The sequence below is a fragment of the Lepidochelys kempii genome, chromosome 1, assembly GCF_965140285.1.
Source record: "Lepidochelys kempii isolate rLepKem1 chromosome 1, rLepKem1.hap1, whole genome shotgun sequence".
NCBI classification, from domain to species: Eukaryota; Metazoa; Chordata; order Testudines; family Cheloniidae; genus Lepidochelys; species Lepidochelys kempii.
The window spans coordinates 271437574-271449471 of NC_136380.1; the positions used below are offsets into that span (position 1 = coordinate 271437574).

At 45.9% G+C, this 11898-nt stretch overlaps 1 pseudogene; it reads left to right on the forward strand.

The window, feature by feature from the left end:
- The first annotated feature begins 2164 nt into the window (after positions 1–2164).
- LOC140909282 (vertebrate ancient opsin-like) lies at positions 2165–7357 on the forward strand (annotated as a pseudogene).
- The last annotated feature ends 4541 nt before the right edge of the window (positions 7358–11898 follow it).

Sequence of the window (11898 nt, forward strand, 5' to 3'; positions counted from 1 at the left end):
AGATATAAACTCATCTGGCCCCATAGCATTTACCAGTGAAGTTTTGAGATGCAAACTTGAGTGCAAAGTTTATAATACTTGCATCTGAAACATTAGAAGTATTCTCAAAGTGTAAGTTTTTGAATTTTGGTGGCAGAAAACTGAATTTTGAAACGAAGTATGACATTAATGCAATGTTGTGGCTGATATATACATAAATCTGGAACTCTAAAGTCATGGCTCCAACTGCAAATGCCACACAGCCCACTTATGCACATATAAGGGTTTACGCTCAACTGGCATAGTTAACTGAAGTCACTGAAATCAATGGAGCTACTCTGATTTACACTGGCTGAGGAACTGGCTATAGTATTTTGTATTACCCAACCATATATAGTGACCTATGTGCAGTGTAGTCAAGTAACCATTAAGTCGGGAATCATCACTTTGACCTTCTTGACACCTGTGCATTGTCATTCTCAATGGCATCATTGGATTAGCATAGTATTTTGCATTGAAGGAAGCAAAGATAAATGCTCCAGAAGGAACCGTAGCAAGGTTGGCAGGGAAATACTCTCCATTATGCAAGATTTGCTAGGATTACACATTGTTAGATTAACCTGTTTTCTTTAGTGCTAGATTAAGAAGAAAATATTGAGGGGGGGTGATGGGGATGGTATTTTTTTAGGTGAAAAGACAGGTGACGATACAGTTGACACAGTAATTATCTTTCTGCCATGTGACAATTTTCTTAGCACACTTTTTAGCTTGAGTCAAAGAGTATCTTGGAAATTATTACAATAAAGATGACCTCTGAGTTCCTCTTTGGTGCTGACAGTGACTATCAGACACTATTTTATTGATTGTAATGTTATTAGGATACTTGCTTAATGCACTTAAGAACATACCAGAAAGGCAAGTGAAAGAAGACAGCTGTGAGTTTAATTCCATTGTTTTACCTCTCAAATATAAAACATAGCACCACATATGATGCAGGGACCCCTTACTGCCATCTGGAAGAGGCCACATGGAATGCCCAGGATGTTACAGGAATCCCGTGGGTTGGATATATGCATAATAATTCATTAAAGAGTAACGTGAGGTTTTACCAAGAGCCAGTAACCCAGTTATCATCATAGTCACTGTGACATGTATGGATGGATCATATTTAAGGAGCTGTGTTCTATTCTGAAAATTATGTTCTTAAGGCAGGTAAGCAGGAGGTGACATGTCTTAGACAGGTTCCTTTTAGGCAGGGGGTTACAGATGCTTATCTCGCTGTCTGATCATTGTGCATTGTGCGCCACCCAGCGTATGCCTATTTGCATAGAGAGCCAGATGCTGGTTAACAGACAACAAAATCTATATGTAAGAAGTATAAAGGAAAAAACAACCAGACAGGGAGTGTCCTGTTTATGAATAAGGACAATGGATTGTTCTTATATATCTACGGGTGCAGACAGACACCCTGGATCTTCCACTGAAGGGCAAGTTGACAGAATGACTTGTCACATGAATGGAAGATTACAGCTAAGTCTGGCTGTAAAACACTGGGAGGACTTTGGCTGTAAAACTCTGGGTGAGCATTTGTTCTATAAAGCATGCAAGTAGCTAGTTAAGTAATTCTAGGTTCTAGAATGCATCTTATGGTTTTATTTTATGTGTAATCATTTGTTTCCAATACTTCTACCTGCTATCACTTTAATAATCTCTGTTCTTTGTTATATAACTTGTACTTGTTTTCCTATAAACATATCTAAGTGCTGTGTGATAAGATGAGTAATGATCCAAGATAGAACTGGTATGCTGGGATGTACTGCTTCTTCCGAAGCAACAAATCTGTGTATGCTACTAGTGTCCAGTGGAACAGGGGGTGACTACTCCAGGGGGCACTCAGAGGGCTGGAGTTTGCCTATCGCTAACCTATAGAGAGAGAGAGCAGGGCCTTCGTAGGCCTAGAGGGGCATGCTTGTGTTACCTGTGGCATGTAGAGTTGCGGAGCTGACCCCCGGCAGGCACAGCTGAGGCTCCTTCATGCTAAGGGCAGGTGGTAGTGAGGTGCCTCACAACCCTGGGTCCCCCTGGGAAGCATCACAGTGTGTACAAAGGCCTTGTTCGTATAGAAGTTGAACCATCTATTGTGTGAACAGTTCTAACAAAATCTCCAGTTCTCCGTTATGGGCAGATGCAGAATAATATTACTGTTGTAAATGACGTAGCTGAGAGCATCACAATGAGACCCACCATTTTCTGTAGATCTGAATATAGCATTTTGGCATTCTTGATATTCCTTGATGTTGTTTTCAATATTTAATAATTTGTTGGTGATGATAGTTACCTTAAAAAACCCTATCAACATATTCATTCTAAATCTCTCCTTTTTAGATCTCATGATATTTCTGTGTGGCACCACTATAGTTACAGCTAGAAACTACCGTGGATATTTCCACGTGGGACATAAGTTCTGCAGTTTCCAAGGATTTGCTGTCAGCTACTTTGGTAAGCAACAGCCAAGTGACATGTATCCTCCTCAGTTCTAATACATGAAATTTTGTGTGTTGTGTTAGGTTAGAAAAAGTCAACCATTTACGTTGGGTTGTGGTTAAAGAGTCCAAAAGAAGGATTAACCTAGCAATAGTTTTACAGAGATAATTTTCTGTTAACTTAAAAAAAAAAAGAATTCACAGCTCAAAAATATAATTTTCTAAACAGTGAGACCATTAAATGAATGAAATGCTAAGTAGGGCTAAGTAGGATTGTTATAACACTGCTTAATGTTTGCTTTCCATCTCGAATTGTGACTCCTACTCTGAATCTATTAACCATTCACAAAGGACAGATTCTGCCAGCTTTTTTCATGCTGAGAAACAAATTACTTGGTGAGGAACTCCACTGATACCTGTAGTGATGTGGGCTGATATAGTCCCATCTTGGATATCTGACACCCTCTCTTATTGTCTGTGAAAGAAGGTATTGTCAATACTGGTTAGTATTAATTTTTTAAATAAGTAAATAAAACTAAATACAAATCTAATGTATTCATGCCTCAAAATATCCACTTTTAATACAGTGGGTAAATTTAGCGGGAGGGATAATACCTCTTTAAAACAGTAGTAAAAATAGCAAAATAATGTTCACTTTACTACAAATTTATCCTTTCCACTAAAGGGAAGAAAAGACCAACCAACCAACCAAAACCCCTAAACCAACAATAACCCACAAAGAACCAGAAAGTCAAGCGCAAAGTGCCATATTTGACCAGGAGACCTGAATGTCTGATCTTTGTTAAAGAAGATTATATTTTAGCCACTAGTTTAACTTCACGTCAAGCAAAATCAAGATGATACTATTGTTCTGACTAAGTGTTAATCTGGACCATGGGTCACCCAATGAAATTAATAGGCAGCGGGCATAAGGTGCTGACTTCCCCTCTTTCCCATGGGTGCTTGACCACTCTTCCCCCAGCCCCACCCCCACTCCACCCCTTCCATGAGGCCCTGCCCCTGCCCTGCCTCTTCCCACCCTTTCCCCCCCCCTATTCCAACCCCTTTCCCAAAGTCCCTGCCCCAACTCCGCCCCCTCCCTGGCAATATTCCAACTCCTCCAAATCCCAGCCCTGGCCCCAACTCTTCCCTGCCTCCTCCCCTGAGTGCACCACTTTCCGCTCCTCCCCCCACCCCGAGCGTGCTAATGCTGCAAAACAGCTGTTTGGCAGTGGCCGGGCGGGAAATACTGGGAGGTAGGTGAAGGAGCGGGGATGCGGCGTGCTCAGGGGAGGAGGAGGAGGTGGGGCAGGGGGTGAGGGGAGCTTGGCTTCCAGTGGGTGTAGAGCACCCACTGATTTTTTCGCATGGGTGCTCCAGCCCCAGAGCACCCATGGAGTTGGCACCTATGGCTGTGGGTTTAAAACAACAATAACAAAAATTAAGAACTTCTTCACACAAAGCAGTCAACCTGTTGGACTTGTTGCCAGGGGATGTTTTCAAGGCCAAAACTATAATGGGGTTCAAAAAAGAATTAGATAAACTCATGGAGGATAGGTCCATCAATGGCTATCAACCAAGATGTACAACCCCATACTCTGGATGTCCCTAAGCCTCTGACCATCAGAAACTCAGACTGGACCACTGAATAATTGCTGTTTTGTTCATTCCCTCTGAAGCTTCTGGCATTGGCCACTGTCAGAAGACAGGATACTGGGCTAAATAGACTATTGGTCTGACCCAGTGGTGAGCTGGAGCCGGTTCGCACCGGTTCGCTAGAACCGGTTGTTAAATTTAGAAGTTCCTGTTGTGCGAGGGACAAACGATTCTAAAAGGCCTTCTAAATTTAACCGGCCAAAAGTGGCGCCTTAGGCGCCGACTCCACGGGTGCTCCAGCCCTGGAGCACCCAAGGGGAAAATTTGGTGGGTGCAGAGCACCCACCGGCAGCTCCCCGCCCCACCCCCGGCCCCAGCTCACCTCCGCTCCGCCTCCTCCCCTGAACGCGCCGCCCCGCTCTGCTTCTCCGCCCCCCTGCCCTGGGTTCCTGCGAAGCTATTTGTGCGGGAAGCTGGGGCAGACTGAGAAGCAAGTGGCGGCTTCTCGCTCAGGCCCAGGGAGGCGGAGGTGAGCTGGGGCAGGGGGGCGGGAGGAGGGCCGCCTGCACTGCAGCAGGTAACCCGGGGGGAAGGGCATGCAGGGGAACCGCTCCCCACCCCAGCTCACTTCCACCACCCTTGGCCTGAGCGGGAAGCCGCAGCCTGCCTCTCTGCCCTCCCCAGCTTCCCGCCGAAGAGCTGATTCGCGGGAAGCTGGTGGGGGGAGGGGGGGAGGCGCGGAGAAGCAGAGCGTGGCGGTGGGTTCAGGGGAGGAGGCAAAGCGGAGGTGAGCTGGGGCCGGGGGTGAGGCGGGGAGCTGCCGGTGGGTGCTCTGCACCCACCAAATTTTCCCCATGGGTGCTCTAGCCCCGGAGCACCCGGGGAGTCGGCGCCTAAGGCGCCACTTTTGATGTGATCAGTGGGGGAGCGGCTGCTCCCCCTGCTCCCCCCCAGCTATGCTCCCCTGACCCTAGGAACCAGAGGGACCTGCTGGATGCTTCCTGGGAGCTGCCCCAGGTAAGCATCGCCGGGACTCCCCACCTCGCCCCCCAGCAGGTGCCTCTGGCTCTTAGGGGTGGGGTGGGCACCCGCTACGGTGGCCCACGAGACCCTTCTGCCTGGTTCTGGGGGAAGTTAGGGGATGGGAGAGGGGAGTAGCTGGGGCAGGCATCCTGGCGGGGGGAGTCAAGGAACGCAGGGGGGTTGGATGGGTCAGGGGTCCCGGGGGGCGGGGGTGGGCAACGGCCCCCTCGTGGAGTGAGGAGGGAACCCGTTGTTAAGATTTTGGCAGCTCATCACTGGTCTGACCCAATATGGCCGTTCTTATGTTCTTAAAATGTCGTAATCTCATATTTTGATTAATAATTTCTTATGGGCTTTTTTTTTCACACTTATGAGATTTTCTGTTTGGAAAAAATTGCTACATTCTCGTGATTGATAGAGATTAGTACACACCAGGAATGAAATCCTGGCCTCATGGAAGTTAATGGGAGTTTTGCCATTGACTTCAGTGAGGCAAGGATTTTACCCCAGATACTTTAAATCTTTCAGTAATGCCTTGCTATGAAACTTGGAGGCTGGTGTATGAATCAGCCTTTAAACATTCTGATCTGATGGTTGCTCATATTATTTCTTGTAATTTGTCAAGTGTGGTTTCTCTTTGGTCCCTTTCTTAGCTTATGAAAGACACAATGTGGTATGCTAACTTACTGGAGCTCTAAAGCTGAGTCTAAAGAGAGGTTACCAGCTACTTGTTTTCATCTGTCTCATCTGGGCAGTGTCACCACTCTTTGGCTGGAGCTCTTGTATTCCTGAAGGAGTCCAAATCTCCCCATTAGCAGGGAATAAAGATCCTGAAGCAACTGTAGATACCAGATTGTCTACTTCGAAGCCTGCTTCATTGTTCCTATACTAATCACTGGATTTTCTTATGACAATGCCTTCAGTTCATTGCATAAGGTAGGTTTCAATTTATGCTTTTGCTGACTGTTTATAGTACCTTGCTCTTTCTGTACAGGAATTCTTAACATACAGCATAAACTAACCTTGATTTTGACTCATTGAAATGACTGATTATTTTTAGGTCTGATTAAATATTTTCAAAATTTAGATTAATTTTTTGTGCCTTTTTTTTTTTTTGAAATTTGATGAAAGTTTTTCAGGAAAAAATGTGTGTGTGTTACGTTTTTGTTTTGTTTTTTTTTGCAAAATATATTCCGCATTGTTGACAAGCTCTATTTATTTTGTAGTATAACTCTTTCCATATATCATTTTATTTCTAGCTTATCTGAATCTCTTTGACGGGGAAAATAGGCTGCAAAACTCACGAGAACAGGGCCATTTTATAATATTGCAGCTTGTGAAAAGTTCTCATAGAAGCCCCTGGTTCCTCAACAATCTCACAAGTATTGGTATGGAAGTGGGTGACCCTGAACTTAAATCACCCAATCTGCATCTGTTGTATAGATTCACTAATAGAAAAAAACCCTTGAAAATGACCTTTGTGCTTTTTTAGTGATGTGCAAACTGGACCTGAAATGGCCACACACAAAAATCAGATTTTTTTTTTTTACTTTAGAAATTGAGATCTTGTGTATCAAGGAATACTTTATGGCAGCTAAGAAGTGAAATTACAGCATCATAAGATCCCAGAGACAAAAAGCTGAGCAAACCCAGAGGGGAAGGGAATCTTAGGGCATATCTACACTAGGAAATTAGGTTGAATTTATTTAAGTCAACATTTAGCCTCTGATTTTACAAAGTCGATGCTGCATGTCCCAACTATGCACATTCTGTCAGTGGAGTGCATTCTCACTACCATGGCTAGCATCGACTCAGGGAGCTATCCCACAGTTCCTGCTGCCAATTGGAATTCTGGGTTAGGGGGAATTCTGATGGGACAAAAACATTTTTGCGCGTTCTTTTGGGTACATATCGTCAGCCTCCCATGATGCACTTGCCTCCTCCCTCCACCCCTCCCTCCCTCTGTCCCTGAAAGCAATGGCGAACAATCATTTTCACGCCTAAGACTGGGTTACTCGTGCAGACACCATGGCATGGCAAGCATGGACCCTGCTCCGCTGTACACTGTTGTTGTGAACATTGCAAACACCTTGTGCATCATCCTGCAGTATTTTCAGAGCCTAGCTAGGAGCCGCCTCACAGAAGAATGTGATTCCATGCAAATAGCCATGCTGAAAGCCATGGAATGGAGCAATTTGCACATGCTGGTGGCGGCAGCCAGGCTTGTTGACACGATGGAATGCCACGTCTGGGCCTGGGAAACAAGCACAGACTGATGGGACTGCATAGTTATGCAGGTATGGGATGAGAAGCAGTGGCTGCAGAACCTTCAAATGCGTAAGACCACTTTCATGGAACTTTGCAAATTGCTTTCCGCAGCCCTGAAGTGCATAAATACCAAAATGAGACCTGCTCTGACAGTTGAGAAGCAAGTGGCGATAGCCTTGTGGAAGCTTGCTACGCCTGACTGCTACCGGTCAGTCAGGAATCAGTTTGGTGCGGGTAAATCTGCCATAGGGGCTGCTGCGATCCAAGTAGCCAAGGCAATCAATTCACTTCTGCTAACAAGGGCAGTGATTCTGGGAAATGTGCAGGACATAGTGGATGGCTTTGCTGCAATGGGGTTCCCTAACTGTGGTGGGGTGATAGATGGAACACACATCCCTACCTTGGCACCAGACCACCTTGCCAAAGAGCACATAAACCACAAGGGGTACCTTTCAATGCTGTTGCAAGCACCGGTGGATCACAAGGGCCGTTTTACTGACATCAACATGGGATGGTCGGGAAAGGTACATGATGTGCACATCTTTAGGAACTCTGGTCTGTTCAGAAATATGCAAGAAGAAACTTTCTTCCCAGTCTGGAAAATTATCATTAGTGATGTTGAAATGCCAATAGTCATCCTTGGAGACCCAGCCTACCCCTTGCTCCTGTGGCTCATGAAGCCATACACAGGTAGCCTGGACAGCAGTAAGGAGCAGTTCAACCATAGGCTGAACAAGTGCAGAATGGTGGTAGAATGTGCCTTTGGACATTTAAAGGGGCACTGGAGCAGTTTACTCACTAGGTTAGACCTCCATGAAAGCAATATTTCCATTGTTGTTGCTGCTTGCTGTGTGCTCCACAATATCTGTGAGAGTAAGGGGGAAGCATTTCTGGCGGGGTGGAGGGTTGAGGCAGATTTCCTGGCAGCCCATATTGAGCAGCCAGACACCAGGGCAATAAGAAGAGCACATTGAGGTGCATTGTGTCTCTGAGTGGCTTTGAAAACCAGTTTCGTGAATGATCCCACACTGATGTGACAGTTCTGTGTGTTGTTCCTTACCAGGCTGCCCCGTTGTTTGCATGTACTGCCCTGTAAACTAACCCCCCACCAACCACAGCATGCACAGTGAATAAAGAGCCTCTTGTCCTCAATTCATGAATTTTTATTATGCTAACAAACACTGAACAGAGACAGCAATGAATATCAAAGATAACCTGGGTGTAAGGGCCTGATAACAGCGGGGAAGGGGCAAGGACAAATAGCTTATGTAACCTTTCTGCCAGGTGGAGCCAGCAGCAACAAGGGCCAGGTTCAGTGTCTAGGGGTTCCTTTTCAACAATACAACACAAAACTGGCTCAAGCCCCCACCCAGTGACCTGGGACAATTACACACCACCCCCTGGCCACCTCTAAGGGGCAACACTTCCCCTCTCGCAAGAACAGAGTCTGAGTGTAGCAAAAACTTTTAATAAAAGGAGGGAAATAACTGAGATTAATTTGGGAAAACATCGCAACTAGGGTTCATAAACACGAGCAAAAGACCCACCCCCAAGTAAGTTGGGCAGTGTCCTTTTCCCCTCAGGGTCTTAAGTCCAGCAACCCAAAAGTCCCTTTAACGTGCTCATCCCTTCTCTGTACCCCACTCACAGTTGCTGTCCTTGGCCAGAGCAGCCCCAGAATTCAGAGGTTCATCTGCAGAGTTCACCTACAACTGTGTGTGGAAGGCAGGTGGGCGTAAGGAGGCACCTTACACACTGAACTGCTCAGGCACTCACTTGTTGCCTCAACGGCCACTTGCCACACCTCTGCGGGGCTCTGCTGGGGCCCTCTCCACCAGCCACCCAGTTAGCCACTTGCCACGCCTCCCCAACAGCAACCCTGCTGGTCATGCCTCTCTGCTACCTGCCTGCTCACCAAGATGTCTTCAGGCCTCCCTGCCCCACTTAATGCAGCTCTCAGTGATTTCAGCTGTTAGGGGGTGGAGCCTAACTGCCACCATTCTAGGGTGTCTGGGAGAGGAAGATATGGAACTTGGTGAGCAGGGCAGCTGATTCATCACCGATCACACGTTGGCAGGGCGGAGAAGGGGAGAAGCTCTGTGATCCCTTGAACTCAACTTCAGGGGATGGTTCATGGAGCAGAAGGCTCTTATTCCCACAGCTTCGATTGCTAGACAGTGCAATAAAGTGTAAACAGTGTCAGGAGAGAGCTCTCCCTGCATGCTTTCCTGCCCTCTTGGTTGCTGCACATCCTCTCCAACAGTGTAAGCCTCCATGCATTCAGCTGGGCCCTGTCAGTCTTAAAGGAACGCATCAAATCACAGAACATTGCGCAACCTTGTCAGCTTTTTTCCCTTCTAATCTGGGACAGCCTTTGTGCTGGTGTGGAGGAAGTACCCACAGACAAGGTTGCAGCTGCAAGGAAAAACATACATTGTTTAAAACAGAAGGTTAACTCTTGGAATGAATGAAACACTTCACAGCAGTAAATACATTTCCTGAGGTACATGGCCGCATTTTGTCTTTTAAAAGAAGCGCCTACCAGTAAGGTACAACACATGGCAGAGCGCTGGGCAGCAGATTTCGGTTTGCAGGCAGCCATGGTAAACACACAAGAAAGGGTAGGCAGTGTCAGGGCACACCTGGGAAAATTTTTTGGTAGGGAACCTCTTGGCACATAAACAGGCTTTTCCGGGGAGCACCCTTTGCATAGCTGGACTGGCCGCCACTGTATCCCAATTATTCATCTCAGATTAAACATTAACCACAATTGCATTTAACCCCTGTAGTGTTATTACAAGTGTGCACTCACCAGAGGTGCCTTCCCCACCATCATAGTCCCGCACCAGTGGGTCGTGGAAGGGGATTGGCTCCAGAGTTAGGAAAAGGTCCTGGCTGTTGGGGAGAATGGATCCTCTGCTTTCCTGCTGTGCATTCTACTCCTCCTCCTCTTCCTCATCAACAGTGTCCTCCTCGTTGTTGCCTGTGGGCGCCTGGGGCCCCTGGGAGGTATCCACGGAGAGTGTTGGGGTACTGGTGGGGTCCCCGCCTAGAATGGCATGCAGTGGCATGTTTGTGGTTCAGAACCAGAGCAACTGTTCGCCTCCCTTGTCTTCTGGTACGCTTGCCTGAGCTCCTTTATTTTTGCACGGCACTGATGTGTATCCCTGGTGTAGCCTCTGTCCCCCATGCCCTGTGTGATTTTGGCATAGATGTCAGGATTTCTTCTGCTGGTTCAGAGCTCTGCCTGTACAGACTCTTCTCCCCACACACCAATCAGATCCAAGGTCTCCGGTATGCACCACGCTGGAGCGCGTTTGCGGCCCTGGGCAGGCGTGGTCAGCTGTACTGGTCAGCTCTCCATGCTGACCAAACAGAAAATGAAATTCAAAAGTTCCTGGGACTTTTCCTATGTACCTGGCTGAAGTGCAGTGGAGTTGAAAGTGCTGTCCAGAGCGGACACATTGGAGCACTCTGGGACACCTCCCGGAAGCCAAACCCATCGAATTACACAGCGTTGTGTCTACGCTGCCCCTAATTTGACCCTGGAAGGTCAACTCTAGCACTACTCCTCTCACCGAGGTGGAGTACAGGCATCAATTTTACAAGCCCTCTAGGTTGGCAGAAAGGGCTCGGTAGTGTAGACATGCACATTATAAATTCTACCTAACATGGCATATGTCAATCTAACGCCGTAATGTAGACCAGGCCTTAGACACTTTGATTTTGTTTGGAGTTAAATAGGCACTAAAAACAATCAATTTGGAAAAACATTGCCATTTGTTAAAGATTCAACCCCCCCCGCACCTTCAGTTAAGGTGTAAGGCCTCATAATACACATACTCTAATGCTCCTCTTCAGCAAAATTAGGGAACATCAGAGTTGATATTAAAAAAAGCTATTAAAATAAAAAAGGTCCTCCTTAGACATCACAAAGAAGCAAAAAAGGGCAATTTAAAAAAAACAACAAATTTTCACGTTTCCACTAAAGAAAAAAAATATTTAAAATAGCCATCAACACATTGTCAAAATAGTAACAGGAAGCTTCAGTACTGGAATAAAAAGAATTTAAATATGTGGTGGGTTTTTTTTTTTTTTTTGTGGCAAACAAATAGGAACATCAACATTGTAACAAAGTATTTTCACTCAGAGAAATTCGTACATGCAAGTGTGGGGTCAATACTACAGTTAAGAACTTATTTTAAGCTGAACATAAACACAACTTCAGAACTGAATGAAGCAGAAAAGAGACGGAGTTGTAACTAAAATAAAAATATTCTACCAACGTTGAAAGGTTGGCTGAGACTCACAAGCTTTGTTTATGGCACTTCTGATGACTAACTTTTATAGTCGGCAGACGATGCCATCTGCAGTACGCCAGCAGCATTTCTATTGCCATAAAAGAAAAGCAAATGTACTGAAGCTGCCAAGATCACATAACACTCACACTACACATAAAATAATGCATTTTCAAAATTCATTGCTTATTTGTGAAAGTATTCCCTACAATTTCCAGCTACAATAAAACACTGCTTAAAATATAGGAAAG